Source organism: Natrix helvetica, assembly GCF_964273705.1.
Source record: "Natrix helvetica genome assembly, chromosome: 9".
NCBI classification, from domain to species: Eukaryota; Metazoa; Chordata; class Lepidosauria; order Squamata; family Natricidae; genus Natrix; species Natrix helvetica.
Window position 1 is genome coordinate 20,195,800 of NC_138560.1, and position 16,873 is coordinate 20,212,672.

Consider the following 16,873-nt stretch of genomic DNA (forward strand, 5'->3'; position numbering starts at 1 on the left):
ACGAAGAAGGCTCTAGCAGTTGCAGCAGAAGCCTACCAGAAGCAAGATGATCAACGTCGCTCACTCCTAAACCCCTACCGTGTGGGGGACAATGTTTTTGTATCTACCAAATACATAAGATTAGAAATGCTTAGCAAGGAATTGGGTCCAAAATTTCTAGGTCCATTCCCAATAGTGAAGATAGTTAACTCAGTTACAGTTCAACTCAGTCTACCCAGAAGTCTAGGGGAAATTGACCCAGAATTTCATTGTAGCTTGTTGAAACCAGTAATTGGGTCTAACAGAAGAGCATCCACCCAAGCTCAATCTCCTCCTTTAGTGATAGAAGGGGAAACACAATCTGAGGTGGAAAAAATTGTAGATTTCAGGCTGAATAGGGGTTGCTTACAGTACTTAGTGCATTGGAAGGGTTACCCTTGGTCTGAAGCTAATTGGGTGAACAGTGGGAACCTAAAAGTGGAGAAGTTAGGAAAGCAAGTCAATGGGAAGTTTCCCGAGAAGTCAAGGGGTTCCCCTGGGTGGAGAAGAGGTGGTTAATTTTGTTATGTTAACTTTTATGTTATTCTCTTTGCAGGAAACATTTTTCTTTTGAGGAGAGGCCGCCTGTCAGGCCTGTAATTATATTCTTTTTTGGATCTTTGGCCTGCCACACTTTCTTATAATTTTCTATGCTGTTTCAATAGTGTAGTAGTTGGGAGTGGGGAATAGAAAGGAGTAGGATTGTAGAATGGATTGTTGACATTCTTTTGTAGAAGCCAAGGTCATCTTTTGTCTCAGCACCTCGACACCTGGCCGGAAGAAGATGGGTGTACATGCCAGCGTGGAAGATGATGATTGGAACATGTGATGGATTTGTGGGTGTGGGGAGAGATCATGAACTTTCAACTAGGTGAACTTACAGGATGTAATTCAGAGTTGAAATTTCCATAGCCGTGCTAACATGCCTGCAGAATAAATTGCACCATTAAGGATGTTTTGCCTTGGACAATGATTTATTTCTGCATGGTATTTAGAACCCTAACAATAGCAGTGTTCCAATATCTCAGGGGTTGCCACAAAGAAGAGGGAGTCAAACTATTCTCCAAGGCACCTGAGGGTAGAACAAGAAGCAATGGGTGGAAACTAATCAAGGAACAGGGGTGGGTTCCTGCCAACATTACTACCGGTTCGGTGCCTGAAAAAAATTCAAGATAATGGACATGCTCCATTATAGTCATAAGTAAAGAACTACCTGTATTGCACATATTCAATTAGCTTATTCCATCAAAACAAAACAAAATCTTCATTTGTTCTCCTATCCAGCTTTCCCGCATATAAAGATTAAATCCTAGCATACAGTTTTACCTCAGAGTATACTGGTCTACATGTAATTTGGTGCTGGAGAGGATTATATGTGGAAACAGGTGACTGTATGAAATGATTTTTCCACACTGGTTCACTCCGTTTTCAGCTGAAAAGAAATCTAGGATCAATTTTTCTGACATCATTACTTACCTTCTCCTGCCTGCTGTATAGATTTTATAGGCGTATGGTCCTCTCATTTGCTCTAATCATTGTTATAGTTATTTCAGCATGATTAATTTTATTCATGCCTTGTCATTTCATGCCTCCAAATGCATTTTGATGAAACCCGGTCCATAAACAAACAAACAAGGGAACCCTTCCAAAGTTAATGAATAGCAGTTTAATGCTAATCCAGATTCATGTCTGCGGCAGGGCTACTCAAAAGTAGTTCCATTCAGCAAATTTTCTTAAAAGAAAAAAAAAATCAGGAAAAGGGGGTTGGTGGTGGAAAAAACCCATATTAGAGGTTTTGGTATCTGTTATTTAATGTACAGGTAGTCCTTGATTTATGATAGTCACGTAACAACTGTTGAAATTATGTGTTCCGACCGAGGCTTCCCAAGAGCATGAAGCAAACTCCTGGTCCCGACAAAAAACCCTTTTCTTAATTGACTGTGAATTCTGCTCATTCGCATCCAGCAAAGTCTTTTGAGGGAGGATTTACAGTCACAGACTTAATCTGGCTTGGAGAGCTGCCAGGCCGATCTCTGCACAACTTGGGAAGGAGACTCGGAGAGTCACAAACCAATTAAGCGAACTAATTGTCTCCTGCAAACTCCACTCCCCTTTCACTCCTCTTTTATTCCCTATGGGAGGGGCATTCATTGTCCACCTGTGGCCTTACTCCTAAGTTGACCCCTGTTCTTTAGCTGTTCCCTTTGTCTAGCAACTCTGTGTATGCGCACACTGGGAACAGGATCCAGCTGTTCGTGTGCCTCACTGATGTCTGACTCTGAAGGCAGCTGATAACTGTCAGATGGCTCTGGTCCCCTCTCTGCCTCTGACACAGAGCCCTCATCAGAGCCTTCCCCAGACTCCAGGACTGGCCCATGTTCCTCCCCAACCTCCTCACTGTCAAAATCTTATTTATTTATTTATTTATTTATTATTCATATTTATAGACCGCCCCCTCTCCCGAAAGGGACTCGGGGCGGTGTACAGTCACTAAAATGCGTTATAAAATACATACATAAAACAGTTAAATAATTAAATACGTAGGTGGAGGAGGTTGCAAGACTGTATATAGAATAATAAATATAGTACATTAAAAACTTATTAAAACCCCAAACCCAATTAAAATATCCCCGGGAGGTAAAACTAAGAAAGTGCCAGGCCAGCTGATTGAAATAGGTGAGTCTTTAACTTTTGCCGGAAGGAACGGAGGTCGGTGGTAGTTCGAATATCTGGCTGCCCCAACATTATGACAGACCTCCCCACAGCTACTTATGGCCCAGTTTCGGTTTCCCAATGGCTGACATTCCTCCTGTGGTCACCTGGCCACATTTTGTGGGTGCTTGGCAACTAGACCATACATATGGCCATTTCCAGCATCCCATGCTAATCATGATGATTTATGATGGTTCTTTTCTTTTTTTGCTAAAAACTGGTGCTTATTTCCTGTTTCTGACAAATGTGACCCATGAGTGCACTTAACAACCACTGCAAAAAAGGCCATAAATTCAGGCAGGGTTAGATGGTGACCTGCTTAATGACTGGCATAACTTACAACCATAATTCCAAGCTCAATTACGTTGTAAGTCTAACATCACCTGTCGACATTTTTGCATTCATTTTTGCAGTAGCCAGAACCAGCAACTGAACTAAATGTCAGTGTTATAATGATGAAAACTCAATGGTGTGGTTTCTTTCCACTTTTAGGTGGAAAAAACATTATAGAAATCTTGTGTATGTCTTAGAATGACAAAGAGCTTTCTCCAAATTATTTCCTTAAAACACAAACTCTCGTGCCCACTGTCATGAATCAATTTTCTCTCATAAATCAAGATGACAAGGACAATTTTATTCTTGGCATGATGACCACAAGAGAAAGGATCTTCTGATGTGCTACTGCGAAAAGGGACATTGTGATGTAATTATGAAAAACTCAGTGGGTTGCTTTACACAACTCACTTGACAAAGACAAATAAAGCCCCACTGACTAGTACAATACAGTATACTTGGTTAGGTTTGGCCTTGATTAGTATAAATCCATGTTCTGGCTTATCATGTTAGGTTAGTTTAATCTGTGCTGACTGGCAATATGTCCGTGGGCTTCCAAAGAGGGCTCTTGTCCAACCCATCAACCTGAAACTTTCTGAATGAAAATATATGCTTTGTTAGTTCTATGCAAAACAACCTTGAGACCATTTTAGCATCCACAAGGGAGTGGTTTGTCATGTCAAATGACTGTTTTGATTTGGCTCTACAGGTGACTTTGAGGTGTCTGGGGTGTTCAGGGAAGGGTAGCACCTCTGGTGTAGGGGCAATGTCAGACAGACAGACAGACAAGAATAGAATAGATAACAGAGTTGCAAGGGATCTTGGAGGTCTTCTAGCCCAACCCCCCTGCCTAGGCAGGAAATCCTAGACCACTTCAGACAAATGGTTATCCGATATCCCCTTAAAAACATCCAGTGTTGGAGCATTCATGACTTTTGGAGGCAAGTTGTTCCACTGATTAATTGTTCTCACTGTCAGGAAATTTCTCTTCACTTCTAAGTTGCTTCTTTCCTTAATTAGTTTCCACCCATTGCTTCTTGTCCTACCCTCAGGTGCTTTGGAGAATAGCTTGACTCACTATTCTTTGTGGCAACCGCTGATATATTAGAACACTGCTATCATGTCTCCCCTAGTCCTTCTTTCCATTAAACTAGACATACCTAATTCCTGCAACCGTTCTTCAACCGTTCTTCTTCACGTTTTAGCCCCCAGTCCCCTAATCATCTTTGTTGCTCTTCTTTGCACTCTTTCTAGAGTCTCAATATCTTTATTACATTGTGGCAACCAAAACTGAATGCGGTATTCCAAGTGTGGCCTTACCAAGGCATTTTAAAGTAGTATTGTGTTGTGTCCTTTTAGGGCAGCTCATCTACCTTTGGTCCTCACCTGTCACTCAGCTCTCACCTGTGGCTCCTAGTAGCTGTAGCATGTGCAACACCCTGGGCAACAGTTTCGATCGGCTGGCCAAAACAGGTTGAGAGTAGCCGCTGGGTCATTGAGCTTTGGTGAGATAGGGACTTGTCTATCCCTAGCATATGAAGACAGATTCCAGCGGATGGAGGGGATGAAAGCTACTAGAATAGGACAACGGTCATGAAGGCGGTCTCTGCAAGCGATGTGGTACGCTAAGAGCACAGCAAGACAAGAAAGATGCCCTGGTCAACCACTGCACCCAGCCCATCTCCAACTGTCTTGACTCTTGTCCTGCTCTTGGAGCAAGATGGAATCTGGGAAGAGAGAGTGAGGTTGACTCTGTGCACCTCTCCCTCACTTTAATCGAATTCACACTCAAGTCTTGACATCCCCTTAATTAGATGTCAAGGTCCTCTTCAAACACGATGGACAAACATCATCATCACAGGTGACTTTGATTAAAGGGTCATCAAATGAAACATAACCTGCTTTGTATAGCATAGTAAACCATGCTTTATTTAACTGTGGCTTAAACTGTGGGCTAAACCACAGCAAATGAATTCATGCAAGATGGGAAGCCATAACATCGAAGTTCATTAGAGTTGAATATGTTGTTTGAATCCAACCAAAGAGAAGGAGGGATAGAAACACAGAGGTTGTAGCACCCATGAACTTCATGTAACAAATCATCAGTTTTGGTATTGGCTGCAACACATTCTGGAAACAAATCTAGATAGCTTTGGGCATTTGATATACTCCCATAGTAGGACCTGGGGGCAATGTGGAGAGTGTGTGAATTCAGAGGTCACAGTTTGCTAAATACCCACTGTTTTGGAGCAACAATGGATTTCCTAAAGATACCTGGCTATGCACTATAGGAAGTGGACTTTTTTTCCTACTCAGTAGTTTCCAAGGAAGTAATTTTTGGAGATGATCAGTATAGTATAGTATAGTATAGTATAGTATAGTATAGTAGAGTAGAGTAGAGTAGAGTAGAGTAGAGTAGAGTAGAGTAGAATAGAATAGAATAGAATAGAATAGAATAGAATAGAATAGAATAGAATAGAATAGAATAGAATAGAATAGAATTCTTTATTAGCCAACTGTGATTGGACTCACAAGGAATTTGTCTTTGGTGCATATGTTCTCAGTGTACATAAAAAAAAACAAGATACAAAATATAAAAGGATAGATATTTTTTTTGACAGTGGTACTGAATTAATCCATTTTCTGGGTTTATACAATACATTGGACTACAAACCAATCAAACCATGTGGTTCCAAAAATGCTACATAATTCTTGGCATTTAGACAAATCAGCCATCAAAGGGCATATAGAGGTAGGCGACATTTACACATCATTCAATGGAGACACTCAAAAGACTGAAAAGGAAACAAAAACCTCCTGGGCAGCAATGAACACCCAGACAAGCAGAAATTAACACTAGACCCATAATCAAGCAGTAAACAGTACTCCAATTAACTACCAACTCAGACAAAGAAACAGTTAACAAAAGACTAATTAAGGAACTATCAAGAAGAAAACAACACTCCCACCAATACCTACAAGGCAAGCCTCTATATATAAACAGAGAGTAAACCACACTCCCTTCTAGCACTAAGACAGAGTAATATTCAGCTGGTTTGGACCGGTTTGGATGAACCGGTAGTGGAAATTTTGAGTTGTTCAGAGAACCGGCAAATACCATTTCTGCTTGGGCCTGCCCTCCTGTCCCCATCATTTCCTGTCCCATATTCCCTTGTTTCTTAGCTCAGCTGATTCGTGTGACAGAGCGAATTGCCACACCTCAGCTGAGCTAAAAAACCAGCTCAGCTCACGAGCGCTGACAATGAGGGCGGTCTTTGAGTGCTGCGCGCACGGGCAAAGCACACTCTCATAAAACGGGTAGGAAAATATTTGAAACCCCACCACTGACTAAAGATGTTATTTCGTTGGGTAATCAAATGTCTGCAGGAAAACAAGCAAGCTCAGAGAGAATTAGGGTCTCTAGAAAATAAGATTCACAACTTAAATTCCACCTCTTATATAAATGTGTGTAACATCATAAACATGTGTACTAAAAGAGGTTGAGCTTGCATGACAATGTTGTGGTATCTGATTTGTCATTTGCCCTACCTTGCCTCCCTTATAGATAGGATGAAAGGCTAACAAAGTCTAGTCTATTGCGAGATGCCTTTGATCTATCTTCACAAAGTTTGTCATAAAAATAGGTTCAATAACATGGAATTGAGGAAAACCTCAATCATTGGAGCTAGTATGCCGGTAGAAGTATGCCGGTAGAAGTGTAAGCATTGCAGCACATGGTCTCAGATACAGTAATGTATGCACCTCATATTTAAGATAAACTATCAATCAAGCTATTACAAGTATAATTCAGAAGAGACTGCTTATGTCTTACAATATTTGCGCTTGACAATTAAAGGTTATTATGGGAACATAAAAGAAAAGGCCTACATGAGAAGAAGAATGTGTCATTAACACAAAATCTCACTGCACTTCCCTGTAATTTTAGCAAAATGAAATGGATAACAGAAAGTCATTACTAGCCTATGTAGACCTGATCTGAATACTATACTTTTATACAGAGAAGGGTGCTGGGTTTTTTTTCTTTTTAAGATAGTGCTTCTTAATGGCTTGAATGAAAAAAAATATTATTTTACCCTTCTCCCCCCGCCCCCAGGAAAATATAACCCTATGTTTCTCCAATGAGCCATTTGTTAAAAAGCCTATACAGTAGGAACATACAGTATGACAGATATATTTAAAATGGATGTTATTTAATTATCAATTTAGTCGGCACTTTAGTCTGAAGTCCATTAATTACCAGCAGAAACTGACAAAGAAAAGAAAAAAAAAGAAACTGAGGGGATGGGTTGGATGGTGCAAATACTTTCAGCAATGAAACTGTACGAGGAAAGTTTTGGACAAAAATTAGATAACATTTAGACTCTAGAAAGAGTGCAGAGAAGAGCAACAAAGATGATTAGAGGACCGGAGGCTAAAACATATGAAGAACGGTTGCAGGAACTGGGTATGTCTAGTTTAATGGAAAGAAGGACCAGGGGAGACATGATAGCAGCCTTCCAATATCTCAGGGGTTGCCACAAAGAAGAAGGAATCAAACTATTCTCCAAGGCACCTGAGGGTAGGACAAGAAGCAATGGGTGGAAACTAATCAAGAAGAGAAGCAACTTAGAACTGAGGAGAAATTTCCTGACAGTTAGAACAATTAATCAGTGGAACAGCTTGCCTCCAGAAGTTGTGAATGCCCCAACACTGGAAGTCTTTAAGAAGATATTGGATAACCATTTGTCTGAAGTGGTGTAAGGTTTCCTGCCTAAGCAGGGGGTTGGACTTGAAGACCTTCAAGGTCCCTTCCAATGCTGTTATTCTATATTTGCAAATTAAGAGAGTTATAATGATAATAAGAATTGAGTTTGCACTCCATGAGCTATATTATAAAAGGTATAGTAAAAGCACATGCAGTATTTATATTTCACTTGTAGATCTTTCTGAAAAATACACTGATGAGAAAAAAGAAGCTGTTGCACTAATTAAGTAGTCCTTCTTGGACAGAATTGCTAAGATTCTTTACTTTAACAGCCTGCTTTGGCAGTGGGACATGGCTGCAATTTTCTTCAATGTGGCACTTAGTGCCACGGGGGACCCTGTGTGCTCTCCACTCATGTGCTTGGGGTCATTCTGCTTCTGGAATTCTCCCTGCAGTTGGGCAAGGCAGAACAGCAGTGCAAAGTGAAGCGACATGACAAAAAGAAATGCCAGTTTTGAAGAGAAATATGATTAAATTGTGCAACTTTTTGTAGGCTTCTCCACTGGTTTCCTCCCTGGAAGCTTCCCATAAGCAAAATAAATGGGAAAGTCGACAAGACTTTGAGGAAGAGAGAGAGGAAAGAAGGAAGGAAATAACAGAATGACAGAGAGAGGGGAAGGAAGGAAGGACTACACTTAGAATACTGCATCTAGTTTTGAAAGAAGGAAAGAAGGAAGGAAATAACAGAATGACACAGAGAGAAGAAGGAAGGAAGGAAGGAAGGGAGGAAGGGAGGGAGGATACTGCATCTAGTTTTGATTGCCATGATATAAAAAAAGATGTTGAGATTCTAGAAAGAGTGCAGAGAAGAGCAGCAGGGATGATTAGGGGACTGGAGGCTAAAACATATGAAAAACAGGAATTGGGTATGTTTAGGTTAATTAAAAGAAGGACAAGGTGTAACATGATAGCAATGCCCCAGTATTTGAGGGCCATTATGGAGGGAGAAAGGAAGGAAGATTTTTTTATGCTCTCTGGCAACTTCCCACAAGGAAACTCAATGGGAAAACATGCAGGAAGTCAGAAGTCCTTCCTGCTCTCACTGCTTTTTTTTTTGCCTACTTTTAGTTCTCAGTTGAGCTGAGAAAACGTTTCTGAATTGAAGATCAAATGGGGCACGGCTTGTCTAGTATCAATTTTAAAAGCATGTGGATTTCTTTGCCTAAGACCACTGAGTAAATAATGGCTAACTTGCATAAGAAAGAAATAGCTAAGGATCTGCAGAGAGAATTGTAAAGTTTGATTGGTGTGCCACAGAAAGAGCACATTGGAACAAGAAGATTCAGAATAGGTTCAGCACTAAAACAATTCTCCTGACTCTGTTTGGATAACTATCTCTGTTTTTGTTCTGAATCAGCATTTGCTATGATCCCCTTTTCTGCCTGAATAAGTGGCCAGAGTCAGCATCACCCAGATTTTATGTCAAACATTAGTTTCCTTAACAACTATTCTTTCAAGCTGCAGAGCACTTCCAAAGAGATGGAGTCAGCATTCATGGAGATAAATGATCAGATGGATGGTAGCAGCTCAGGACCTCATGCAATCATCTTGAGCAAAGGCTTATATGGGCAAACATTCCTTCAAAAACAAATTCTTTTACAAGCCAGCAGAGTCATTGTCTCTTTACAGTCCTAGTTTTGTGACATCATCAGTTAGAGCTGGGAATGTTTCTCTAATAATAAGTTATTATTCCATGAGAGCATAAACTCATTTTCATAAGGTAAAGGTAAAGGTTCCCCACGCACATATGTGCTAATTGTTCCCAAATCTAGGGGGCGATGCTCATCTCTGTTTCAAAGCCAAAGAGCCAGAGCTCTCCAAAGATGTCTCTGTGGTGATGTGGCTGGCATGACTAAATGCTGAAGGCGCATGGAACGCTGTTACCTTCCCACCAAAGGTGGTTCCTATTTTTCTACTTGCATTTTTACATGCTTTCAAACTGCTAGGTTGGCAGAAGCTGGGACAAGTAATGGGAGCTCACTCCATTACATGGCACGAGGGATTCAAACCACCAAACTGCCAACCTTTCTGATCCACAAGCATCTTAGTCACTGAGCCACCATGTCCCTTCTTCATAGCCTTACCTAAATTGCTTTGCATCTTCAACTTTGATGTCCCTAGGAAGTATAACACTTCTCCTTCACTTCTGTATTCTATCTCCATTGCTGTACCTTGATGAGGATGAATTGGTATTTCAAAGGTAGTGTCAGCATTCCAAGTATCATGCAGAATTAAATCAGAGTCCAAGGCAAAACTTTCCTTAAAGTTCCGATTTAATAAGTCAGACATCTTAGCACATCTGTGGAATCCCAATTCTGAAGAGCTTCCTGGGATTCCACCCAGTTGAAAGTTCATGATCTTATGCCCACACCCATAAATCCATCACATGGCCCAATCTTCTTCTTCCACGCTGGCATCTCCACCCCTCTGCTTCCAGTCAGGTGTCGAGGTGCGGAGACAAAAGATGACCTTGGACTTCTAGAAAGAATGACAGCAACACATTCCACAAATCTACTCCTTTCTATTCCCCCATCCCAACTACTACACTAATGAAACAGCATAGGAAAATAATAGAAAGTGTGGCAGGCCAAGGATCCTAAAAGAAACATAACTACAGGCCTGAAGGTAGCTAAAGAAGCACAAAGGTGGAACCATGCAACATTTTTTTTTTTTTGGTAATGGCAGGTTATTTTAACTATAGGTTATTCAATAAATCAGTACTGACCTACTTCATGCAATTTATTAGGTTAGGTTAGGTTAGGTTAGGTTAGGTTAGGTTAGGTTAGGTTAGAATAGAATAGAATAGAATAGAATAGAATAGAATAGAATAGAATAGAATAGAATAGAATAGAATAACAGAGTTGGAAGGGACCTTGGAGGTCTTTAGTCCAACCCCCTGCTTAAGCAGGAAACCCTACACCACTTCAGAGAAATGGTTATCCAACATCTTTTTAAAAACTTCCAGTGTTGGATTATTCACAACTTCTGGAGGTAAGTGTTCCACTGATTAATTGTTCTAATTGTCAGGAAACTTCTCCTTAGTTCTAGGTTGCTTCTCTCCTTGACTAGTTTCTATCCATTGCTTCTTGTCCTGCCCTCAAGTGGTTTGAAGAATAAGTGAACTCCCTCGTCTTTGTGGCAGCATCTGAGATATTGGAACACTGTTCTCATGTCTCCCCTAGTCCTTCTTTTCATCAAACTAGACATACCCAGTCCCTGCAACTGTTCTTCATATGTTTTAGCCTCCAATCAGCCCTGAAGGACATAGAAAATATGTGTGAAGGATTAACCAATGTGACTGGGAGTAACTCCTACCACAGAGTCCTCTGATAAAAGGAATCCATTCAGCAATAGTAGCAACCATTTTGTGAACTTAGAAGTCCCATGCCCTCCATTTTATGAGAACACCACAATACCCACAATATTTCCAATATGCTTACCAGCCCAAATAGGTTAGTGATGCCTAACCTGAAATTACATTCTGTGTTTTGTAATACACATTCTTCCTTTTTTCTCAATTCAGACCTATCCTGGCAAAGCAAAATCCTTTCCTTCCAAGAAGAAATGTTATTTTGCTTTTACTTCTTATTTATTTATTACATTTATAAACCGCTCCCTCTCCCCGAAGGGACTCGGGGCGGTGTACAAACACAGCTAAAAACCACATACAGAATACAATATTGAATACCCATAAAAACAAATCCAGTATAAAACCGTTCTAAGACAAAAATTAAAAACAGTCTAAAAAATCTATCCCCAGGGATTAAAATACCGGCCAGAAGGATTGGAAATTAAAACTACGGTTAGGCCAGGCCAGCTAAATGGAACAGGTGGGTCTTTAATTTCTTGCGGAAGGAGCGGAGATCGGTAGTTGTTCTAATGTCGGGGGGGAGGTCATTCCAGAGGGTCAGGCCCATCACAGAGAAGGACCTACTCCTGGGCGCCGCCCGTTGACATTGCCTAGTGGACGGCACCTGGAGGAGTCCCTCTCTGTGAGAGCGAATTGGTCGCAGGGATGTATGGGGTAGGATGCGCTCCCGCAGATAACTAGGTCCTGTGCCATGGAGCGCTTTGAAGATGATAGTCAGCACCTTGAAACGCACCCGGAAAACCACAGGTAGCCAGTGCAGCCTGCGCAGGAGAGGTGTTATATGGGAGTACCTAGTACATCCCATGATTGCCCGCGCGGCCGCATTCTGGACCAGCTGCAGTCTTCGGGTGCATCTCAAGGGGAGCCCCATGTAGAGAGCGTTGCAATAGTCCAGACGGGCTATTCTATCCTCTCTGTTTCTTCCCACTGCATAGTAACATTTTGCTCTTTTCCAGTAATGGTTTTCATAATAGGTCTTAATAATAAGGACCTTTATTAACCAAACTTTCTTAATGAAAATATCTTGAAAGCTCTACATTAGACTTAATAAGCCCAGGGAATCGGTTTCTTAAAGATTTTTTCCCAAGCTAATAGTTACTTAAGCAGTGCAGTGGAGCCCAGGAAGCATGTGGTGTACAGAAGAATTCATTTCTATCAATCAATTATATTGTAATATAGTAATCAGACTATGTATGCAAAACATTTATCCCAGTAAATTAGATGCAGCCACCAATATGTTAAAGAAACAGCAAAGAGGTTATCTGATATTAATTTTCCATTCCCTCTTTTAGCTGTTGTGTACACTGACTACACACAAGTCATCATGGTTTAAGTCATGGGGATGAACACAGAACAGTATGAATCACAGTCTTGAAAGGATCAGCTCCCTTTAACAAATGCAGTGGCTAGAATGATAAAACTTATTTCATGGATTGGCACCCTTTCCTAACTTATCCAATCACATGGATGCTGATTTGTTTTGTCAAACATTTTGAAATTAAAATACGATCTGGAAGAAAATTATTAGAATAGATTGCAAGAATGGTAGTATCTCATTGACATGAGATGTCAATGCCAATTCAAAGAGTTGCTGCGTTCTATTTGAACATTCTCCGGGTGATGGCTAAGAGTTTAAGAAATCTCATGGGACATTAACAAAAACTCACAAGATGCTGGCTGTTGCATCATAACAGAAGCACACACATTCAGTTGCTTTGAGTGATGTACCAGTGGGGTGTGAGAGCAGGTGAATCTTTACATTTTTATTATTTTACATTTACTAACCAAGTGACAAGATAACATCCAATAGTTTTCTAACTTTAAAAGTGTTCATGCATCAGTTTTAAAATCTTACATTACTTCTAATTATGCATAATACTAATCTAAACATTGTCTACTCATTGTAGAAATTTTCTTGAATAACACAATAGCTTTCCAGATCTGAGCACAACAAGCAGGTAGTTCTTTACTACAGATAGACTACCATTCCTTTAGTGATCGTTCATAAGTACGATACCTAAAAATAAATCACTTACAACCAGTCCTCACACTTATGACTCTCGCATCATGCCCGTATTCACATGATCAAAATTCAGACACTTGGCAGTTGGAATGTACTATGATGGTTTCTCATGTGATCATCATTTACAACCTTCCCAGATTGAAGGGGAAGCGAGAGTTGCTTAATGACCATGGCTTTCACTTAACAACTGCAGTGATTCACTTAACAACAGTGTCCAAAAGGGGTTATTCAAATGGGTGTGACACATTTAATGACTGTTTTGCTTAGAAATGGAAATTCAGTTTCCAATTGTGGTTATAAGTCAAAGACTACCTGTCCAGGGCGGGGAGTGGTTTGACCAGTGAAAAATATTAAATCTTGCCTTATCTCAAAAAAGAACATTGTTGTTCTCACCCAGCCTTTGTAGAAACAAGAAACAGACTCCTTGTCACAAAAAAACCCTCTTTATTTACATGTTGTGAATTAATTATATTCACACACCAAAAAGTCTTGGCAAAAGTCCTTCAAGGAGTTAACAGCAGTGCAGACCTTATCAGTTCCTTGTGATAATTGCAAGGTTGTGAGCTCCCAGCCGAAAGGCTGCAAATTAAGTTCTGGCAAGCAGTCTTTGTGGCACAAAATGCAAGGAGTCAAAATCTTCAGAAATACGAACTGTTGTCTCCTACAACAACCACTCCCCTTTCCTTCTATTTATTCCCCAGCCAGGGAGGTGTCATTCAGCAGCCACGTGTGCTTTATTTCCTGGGTCGACTCTTTGTCCTCTGTTGTTCACCTCTCCTAACAGCTCTGCACATACGTGCATCTGGAACAGCCCCAGTTATTCTTCCTCCTCACTTATCTCAGCCTCCAAAGGCAACTGTCTCTCTGGTGGCTGAGAAAAGTCAGACGGCCCTGGCTCTATCTCCGTGTCTGATGCAGAGCATCCATCAGAGCCTTCCCCAGACTCCAGCACTGGCCCAAGTTCCACCCCAACCTCCTCATCGTCCAAGTCTGCCGCCAGCTCTGCTGACAGCTGGCAGACCACAACACTGGTTTCAATATCTTATTTAAAGGTGTAATAGATGGATTAAATCTTTCTTCCACTGGTGATGGACCAAATTATCCATCACATTCAAAGATTCTCAAGAATTCTATTCTCAAACTATTACTCAGCTCATTTTTTTTCTGCATGCCTTTAAGGTGGGTATCCATTTATCCACTCAACTCCCACAGGATAGAAAAGAGATAGAACAATCAAACCCTTTGGAAAACATACAGTATGCATTTTTAGAATTGGAATAATTTTTTTCCAACCAGAACTGTTCCTGCATTGTATTCTAGACTTACATCTGCCCTGAAGTATAGTTCCATAAGATAGAAAACTAGATAGTGTAAACTGAAAATTATCATATATAGGTTGTGGTTTGTTAACCAAACATGCACTTAATTTTGGAAGAAAGGATCCCCTCTCCTGGGACTTTTTAGGCTGGAAAGTGTGCCAGAGAAGTTTCATAGCAATATCAGTTAGACTTATATATTGCTTCACAGTGCTTCAAACCCCTCTCTAAGTGGTTTACAGAGTCAGCGTATTGCCCCCAACAATCTAGGTCCTCATTTTATCAACCTCGGAGTTGTGAATACCATCACAACTCACAAAACAGCATTAACTGTGGGACAAATTAATAGAATAATAATATAATAAATTGTAAAGTAAAGGTAATTGTTAGATTGGGTAAAGGAAAGGCACACTCAGGCTAAAGGCAACAACAGCTCTTTATTGTAACAGAACAACTATGTACAATCCAGCAAAGGTTCAGTCTTACAGCAGCCCTTTTATAAGGAGCTATCAGACCCTTTGACCAATGAGATTGAACCTCTGTTCCCGCCAGAACAGAGGATCTTGGTGGAAACCATTATGACAGTTGCTAGTAACTAACACCCCTCCTCTCTTAGATGGAATCAACCGACTTGTGATGCAATCACACAGGTAGATGGGCTTTTTGGTAGTAAATGGGCTTTTTGGTAGCTCTGCCAGTCCTGTGCAGTTCAGTCGGAGGGTGTTCTTCGGACAGGTCGGATGGACCTGTTGGCTCTGCAGCTTCCCCTGGTGGAAGCTCCTGGAATCTTTCACAAGCCGCGACTGGAGCTTCTAGAGCCGGTTCGCTCGGAGCTCGCTGCGGGTCTACAACACAAGTAGATGAGTATCCTGGCACCATCGGGCTTGAGTTGGCTGTGAAAGGAGTGACTTTGTGCTCCTTTTGGGTAGGGCTTTGGCTAACTCATGCAGGAATTACCTCTGGCTGCCTAAGAGTGGAGTTGGAGAGGCGGCCACAGAGTTGGTCAATTCTTCTCCAATTCTGACCGTCCTCTTGCTCTAAGACAGCGATGGCGAACCTTTTTTGGCTCCCGTGCCACAAGTGGGGGGAGTGCGGGGAGGTCATGTGGGGGCGTGCCACACCCATAATAAAACGCACAATCCCCCAGTGTGCATGCACGCACAATGCGCGCGCCCCTCCCATTTTTACATGCTTTTTTCACCCTCCCCAGGCTCCAGAGGCTTTATATGAGCCTGGGGAGGGCGAAAAGAGCCTCCCCCGCCCCCCTGGAGGCCCTCTGGAGGCTTCAGGGACTGTCCGAAGGCTTCCCTGAAGCCTTCGGAGCGCTCTGAAGGCATCAGGGAAGCCTCTGGATGGTCCCTGAAGCCTTCGGAGCGCTTAAAATGACCCTCCGGGCAACCCGGAAGTCACTTCCGGTTTGCTTGTAGGGTGGTTTTAAGCGCTCCGAAGGCGTCAGGGAAGCCTCCGGACGGTCCCTGAAGCCTCCGGGGGGGGCAGGGGAGGCTCTTTTCGCCCTCCCCAGGCTGGAGCCTGGGGAAGGCGAAAAATAGCTTTTAAAAAGGTGAACTCAGCTGGCCAGCGTGCGCATGCCCTGACAAATGCGCATGCCCTGACCTCGCGTGCCCTGACAAATGGCTCCGCATGCCACTTGTGGCACGTGTGCCATAGGTTCACCATCACTGCTCTAAGAGATAAGAGCAAGACCAGGTGATGTCTATCACTGTGGCAGGAATCCAGAGTTTCCCCGGCATAGTTGTGAGCGTAAACTGAATCCCCTATGCTAAAATTCCGAATTTTGCTTGTTGAGTCTGGGGGCGATGAGGCAGAATAGTTTGGGTATAGCCGGTCTAAGTGGGACCTTAGCTGGTGACCCATGAGAAGCTCGGAAGGGCTTCTCCCCATAGTAGCGCTTGGTGTGATGTGTTGAATTAGAAGATAAGGATCAACCCATGTTTGCCAATCTCCTGGGCCCATCCTGGATAGGGCCTCTTTTGCTGATCTCACCATTATCTCCGCCTGACCATTGGAGGCCAGATGGAATGGTGCAACCAGGGCATGTCTGACTCCCTGTGCTGCTAAGTAGATCTCGAATTGCATAGCCGTGAATTGGGGCCCGTTGTCAGAGACCAGGTCACCGGGCAGGCCATGTGTAGAGAAAAGTCTATGTAGTATCTTGATGACCGCTTCTGCCATGGTATAAGTCATGAGGACTACCTCTAGCCATTTCAAATAGGCGTCCACAATTACTAAGAATGTCTGGCCATGAACTGGGCCAGTGAAATCTATGTGCACCCTAGACCATGGTGCTTGAGGTTGCCCCCACTCCTTAGCGGGCG